Here is a 6587-nt window from a genome sequence, read left to right on the forward strand (position 1 = left end):
CATCCATTGTGTCAAGCACATTTGTACATTTGTTACCATCCTCATTCTCAAAACATTTGCCATCTACTTGAGCCTTTGGTATCAGCACCTCATTTTCCCCTCCCTCCCTGCTCCCCCTCCCTCATGAACCCTTGATAATTTATAAATTATTATTATTTTGTGAAATCATGTTCTTAAAAACCAAACATGTGACATTGCTATCAGGGCTAGGAAAGAAGGAGGCATGGAAACAGGAAACCAATTGAAGAAGTGAGATCAACGATGCTTCAGTGTGGGTGGCAATGAATGAGACGAAACAACATGTGTGAATTGTTGAACGGAAAACTGATCTCTACTGCAAACCTGCACCCAATTCACAATAAAAAGTAAATAAATTCCTGATCCAGCTGTTCCTTCTGTTATGTCGATGTAGTTCGGTAGAGAAAGGTTTCCTCTAAATGTTTTATCTTCTCCTGTCCTCGGTGAGTTTTGTGATGTTGGTAGCTCTCCTTAACATGTAAATACGCTTTTAAGCGATCTCCTCAATTGTCACTTTCCTTGCTTCCTAAACACCGATGTACACGGAGTATAGAACTATGTCCCCACACTGGACATTCTCAGACAGAAACTTGAGTGTGGTATTTTCTGCCTTTCCTGTGGAAAGCACCTTCGTTGAAACAAAGCAGATGCATGCTTGAAATGTCCCTACAGAGTTGGAGCATCTCCGGAGAACATGTCATAGTATGAAATGTGATGTGGAGATATGGAGAACACGTCATCCTGTAAGTATGGAATATGTCAGAGTGAGGACACAGCTATGGAGGGTTGTTTGGAGACTTAGAGAACGTGAGGTATCTTTTGCAAACCTGTCGTCGTATTCATTATGAATCTTATTTGAACCTTCCTATTGGCGTCTCCTACGGGTTCACATTCTCTAGCCTGAGTCCACCAGAAAGGATTCAGCTTGGACTGGATAAATTATGCACAATTCTGTCTTTCTAGATTAAAAAAAGGATTAACTATCAGCCATTTTATAGGGTTCCATTTATGTACCTTGAGCAAGAACACAAAGAGATTTTGAAGGCTGTGTAGAACCCATGAAGCTGAAAGCGAATAAGGACGCTGAGTAACCCATAGGCCTTTAAGGGGCTTGGCTCAAATTTCAGAGGTTCATTCACCAGGTCACCCATTTAACTTAATTATATTTAATTTTTGGTGCCTCTACTGCTCTTCTTCCAACTCTTCCCTATCTTTTCTACCCAAGTCACTATCATTACTGAAGCTTTCCAAAGTTTGCATAGATGCTCCACTCTCTATGTTGTCCATCGGAATAAAGCAGCCTACTGGTACTTCACCTCTTCCGTAAAATTGTCTTTTCATTATCTGTAAATGCTCAATGCTGTGATCTAGGCGTTGGGCTGCTTACGGAAAGTTGGGTGATTCACTTTCGCCTGCCACTCCACAGGAGGAAAGTGAGGCTGTCTACTCTCGTAAGATTTGCAGGCTCGGAAATCCAATAGGTAGGGTAGCGCTGAGTAGGGAGAGAAGCTCTTGTGATTCAGTGGGCTGCATATTGAGCTGCTAACCACAAGGTCAGCAGTTCAATCCCACCAGAAGCTCTGTGGGAGAACGAGGAAGCTTTCCGACTCCATAAAGATCAGAAACCCACCGGGGCAGTTCTATTCTGTCCTCTGGGGTCAACGTGCATCACAATCCGCGTGATGATCCTGAGTGGAGATGTGTAGGAGTAGATGCGATAGCAGCGGATGCAATTTTGTTTGATTTATTTGTTTATATTTTTTGTTTTTAAATGCTTCTCGTCTAGGTTGGAGGAGAAAGGGGTTTCTCTGAATTTGTCACAGAGAATGGAAAGGAGAGAAGGTACTCTCCTTTGTATCGAAGAGGAGGAGAGCTTGGGCCCTTTTTATTTTCCCTATAACAACCACTTCTCAGCTGCTTATGTGTGCGTGCTGGACTGCAAACAATCCTCAGAGCCTATTGGGCTCTGCTATAGGCGTAGATACTGAAATGTAAATAAGAGGCCAGACCCTTATTTTTATGAAACTTGCAGATAAAGGCACTACGTCAAGGAAGAGTGAAAGGATACTATGGTGAGTGCTCTGAAGAAGATATGGCAGAGCGACGAGGCAGAGTGTACTGGAGTCACACTACTGCAGTTCAGGGGACGAGGGGACTCTCCCTGAGAAAGGACATTGAGCCGAGATAGGGATGATGAGAAGATGGCCGTGTGACAATCTCAGGGAGCATTGCTCCAGGGAGAGGGGCCTCCAGGAGAGAGATCTCAATGGGGTAGGATGTTGGGTGTGCTTTAGGGCGAAAGAGAAGGTCAGAGTGGCTGGAGCACAGCGAGTTACTGGCAGTGACACGAGATGAGGGTGGAGAGGGAGACACGAGCTGAGTCGCTTAAGGCCTGACAATCACGATAAGAAATTGGAATTTATTTGAAGAGATAATTGGAGGGATATATGGTGAAGTTATTTATAGCAGGTAATTATTTTTCCTGTCTTCTATGTAGAGAATGGATCATAGGGTTCACAAATGGAGACCGGGACCATTCAGGAACTTATAGATGCCTCCAGGGATGTCATACTTGTAGCTTATTCAGTGTCGTAATGGAAAAGACGGAGGACAGTGATCATGCCTGGGATGACTTATCCGTGCAGAAAATCAACCGCACGTGTAAGATCTCATCTTCAACAGGTAGGTGTGTGAACAGGAGTGGTGAAGCAGGTCACTCTTGTTTGGTCCACACCTACGGTGGAAATGCTTGCAATTTCCCTCTTTTGAGACTAAGGTAGGTCTTTGGTTTTGTATGCATGATTTTAATTATGTTGATAAGTGTCCCTTCTAATTCTGTTTTGTTGAGTGTTCTTTTCAGGCCTGAGTGTTAGATTTTGTCAAATGCCTTCTACTTGAGTGTTGGTTCAATCCTGTGGTTCTTTTCCTTTGTTTTGTTTATGTGGCGAATTACGCTTATGGTTTTCCGAATGTGAAATTATCCTGGAATACCTCATAGGCATCCCATTTGGTATTGATGTGTGTGGGCACTGCATATGTTGTTGCACTCACTCTATTGGCTAGGATTTTGTTAAGAATTTTTGCATCTTAGCTTTATGAAGACAATTGGTCTAAAATGTTCTATTCTGGCGATATCTTTGCCTGGTTTTGTTTTCAGAATTATGCTCACTTGATAAATGCTTATATAATGTTTCAGGATTATGAACTTGGCATTTGTCCATCATTTTGTAGACTCTGGAAAAGTTGGAATAGAATTGGTGCCAGTTCTTCTTTGGATGTTTGGTAGAATTCACCAGTGAAGCTGCCGGGGCCTGAATTTTCTTTTTATCTTGGGAATTTTTAAAGGACCTGATCAATTTGTCCTTTTGTTATGAGTCTGTTCAAATTTTCTGCTTTTGTATTAGTTTAAGAGGTTTTATGTTCCTAGAATCTTGTCCATATATTCTAGGTTTTCAAATGTGTTGGAATACAGTTTTCATAATATTCTTTTATTATGCTTATTGTTGTGATACTTCCCATTCATTTTATCTTATTTGCATCTTCTCTTTCTTTTCCTTTGTTGGCTTAACCAGTGGTTTGTCAGTTTTATTAGTCCTTTAAAAGAACCAATTTCCAGATTTGTTAATTTTTTCTATAGTTCTGCTGTTTTGTTTCATTTATTTCTACTTTAGTCTTTATAATTTATTTTCTTACAGGGACTCTAAGCTTATTTACTGCTGTTTTTCTAATTGTTGGAGTAGTTGAATTAAGGTATAAATTTCGGTTCTTCTTTTTTGATGTGCATCTTTCTTGCTATTAATTGCTCTGTGAACACTTCTTTCCCTGTGTCCCATAGGTTTTGATATGTCGGGCCTTCATTCATTTGACTCAAGCAATTTAAAGTTTACTTTTATTTCTTCTATCTCTCAGTAATTCTAAGCAGAACGTTATTCAGGTTTTGTGATTAGAGCACTCAGCTGCTAATATAAACGTCATTGTCTTGAACCTACTAGGAGAAAAATGTGGCAGATTATTGATGTTGTGTGCTTTGATGTTAATTAAGACTCATAGTGACCCTATAAGACAGACTAGAACTGCCCCAAAGGTTTCCTAGGCTAAGATTTTTATGAGAGAGGATCTCTGGGTCTTTTCACCTAATTCACCACACAAATAAAACAAAAGAACAGAACCACAGGCTCAAACCGATTGACACGGTGGCTGGTGGATTCAAACCGCCAACCTCTCAGCTGTCAGTTAGTGCTTTACCATTCTGCCACTAGAGTTGTTTTCATAAAGATTACAGCCTTGGGAACCCTCTGAGGCACTCTGAGTGGAAATTCGTTTGATGGCAGTGGGAGTCTACCTGAGACAGAGTCCATAACTTCTAACATAAAATTCAGGTGTGTGTTGGCACAAGTGCAGAGAGACCATAAAATTTATCGTTCTCTCACCCATATCGCGTGTCTACCTTGACCTTAAACCACTGATACAAAGCAAATAATAAGCCATTCACTAATCATATCTCTGATCATCTATGTTTTCCTTTTAGGAAATTAATGCATAAGTAAAATACTATTTTCTAATGAATGGAGCTGTTTGGTTAGGTGTCGATTTTGTTCTTTCTTCTCTTTTGATGTGTATCTTTCTTGCTATAATTCGCAAGATTTACTCCTTTCAGACAGTCTAGATTTTAACTTTGCCTAGTAATTGTCCCCTTTTTGTTTTTATTGTGGCAAAAACATATACCACAAAACACAATAATTTGACAATTTCTGCAAATGTACATCAGTGAATTTGATTAGTGGTCACTTTGTGGAGGGAGAATTTGTAGCAATAGTGTGTCTCTTGTTAGAATCCATAGTAGCTTTTTATACACTCTCATTAGACATTATGGGTGATTTATTTGTTTATATTTTAAGAATTCAGCCACAGTGCAGATATTTCCCCAGCACAATAAATTTATTCTGCAGTGAGGTTTTCATCAGACCTAATATTGGCAAAATCGTTCATGTAAGCTTCATGTCTTTCATAATTAACATTGACTTCTGCCTCAAAGACTCTTCAGATGGTTTTTCCCAGTGGTTCGCCCCCAGGGACAGTCTTGTTCTTCAGGAGGCACTTGGCAATGTCTGGGGACAATTTTGGTTGTCACAGCTGGGGAGATGTACTGGTGTCTCATGGGTAGAGACCAGGAATGCTCCTGAACACCATATATTCGATAGCTGAGCTCCATCCCAGCCTCCCAAACCCCAAAGAATGCTCAGCTAAGAAATATTTACTGGGGCCTAGGTTACAAACAATGCATTTAAAAGATCTAAATGAACATACACACACCTTCTGACTTACTTTTTCATGGTCTATTTTCGCTTGTTTCCCTTCTAGAATGCTAGGAACTTGATCGATTCATTATTGTATTCATTTAGTCCATGCAGTTTCAAGATCTTAACGTTATTTTTCTGCTTTATGCAATGTTCTCCAATCTTTCATGAGTTCTTGGTTGTCACAGTCTCTGCTAATTTTCAATAACTTACCTTAATACTGTTAAGTCATACATGGCGGCGATGGCCACAAGGCTTTCTCATTATTATGTCTCCAACACCCCCAGTAAGTCTAGATGTAATGAAGGACCCAGGTGGTGATGTCAGGTAAGTATTGAACTTCTAACTATGAGGTCAGCAGTTCAAAACCAGCATGTGCTCTGAGGGAGGGGAAAGATGAGTCTATCTGCTCCCTTAATTATGCACGGCCTCAGGCACCCTAGGTCAGGGTCAATGAGTCGACATTGACTCAATGGCAGTGGATATGTTTTAGTAATTCCTGATACTTCCATTTATTTTTATCCTTTGAAACTACAAGGTGATTCTTTCAGTCTCTGCCCCCACCTCCCACCCCCTCAGTTCAGAGTTCAATTAAATGTAAAGACAAACCACAAACATATACAGAAACATCCTTGACTACTTGACAGAGCAGAGCTCTGGGACACATCAGACCCGGACCTCATCAGTTCAGATTTGCCAAATAAGTTTTGGTAGCAAACTTAAGCATTGTTTTGTTTTGTTTTCAGAGATCGTTGGCTTTTGAAAACTAGAGAAGGGATAGGGGATCTGTATTGAATCATAGTTTTAATCTGCTTAAAACAAGTTTCTTATTTCCTATTTTGTAATAGGCGCTCTGGTGGTGTAGTGGCTACTCACCGGGTTGCTAACTTGCAGGCTAGCAGATGGGGCTTCCTACTCTTGTAAAGTTACAGACTCAGACACTCACAGCAGTTCCATCCTGTCCTATAGGGTGGCTATGAGTTCACATCGACTCGATGGCTATGAGTTTTTGTTTTTTAAATTTACATTTAATACAAAATCAAGCTCCTAACATCATCTACCAGGCTTTTAACCACTCAGCTCCATGTGATTCCTCTAATCTACTATCTTCTTCTCCCTCATGCTCTGTGCTTCAGTGAACTTTTTTTTTTTTCAAATCATTTTATTCGGGGCTCGTACAGTTCTTATCACAATTCATACATACATCCATTGTGTCAAGCACATATGTACATTTGTTGCCATCATCATTCTCAAAACATTTGCCTTCTACTT

At 40.3% G+C, this 6587-nt stretch overlaps 1 pseudogene; it reads left to right on the top strand.

Annotated features, from left to right (window-relative positions):
• Nucleotides 1-2612: 2612 nt before the first annotated feature.
• LOC101656514 overlaps nucleotides 2613-6587 on the top strand; it is an 8239-nt pseudogene continuing 4264 nt past the window's right edge.

This window comes from Echinops telfairi, unplaced genomic scaffold (assembly GCF_000313985.2).
Source record: "Echinops telfairi isolate 266 unplaced genomic scaffold, ASM31398v2 ScPeMD7_3533;HRSCAF=4204_1, whole genome shotgun sequence".
NCBI lineage: Eukaryota > Metazoa > Chordata > Mammalia > Afrosoricida > Tenrecidae > Echinops > Echinops telfairi.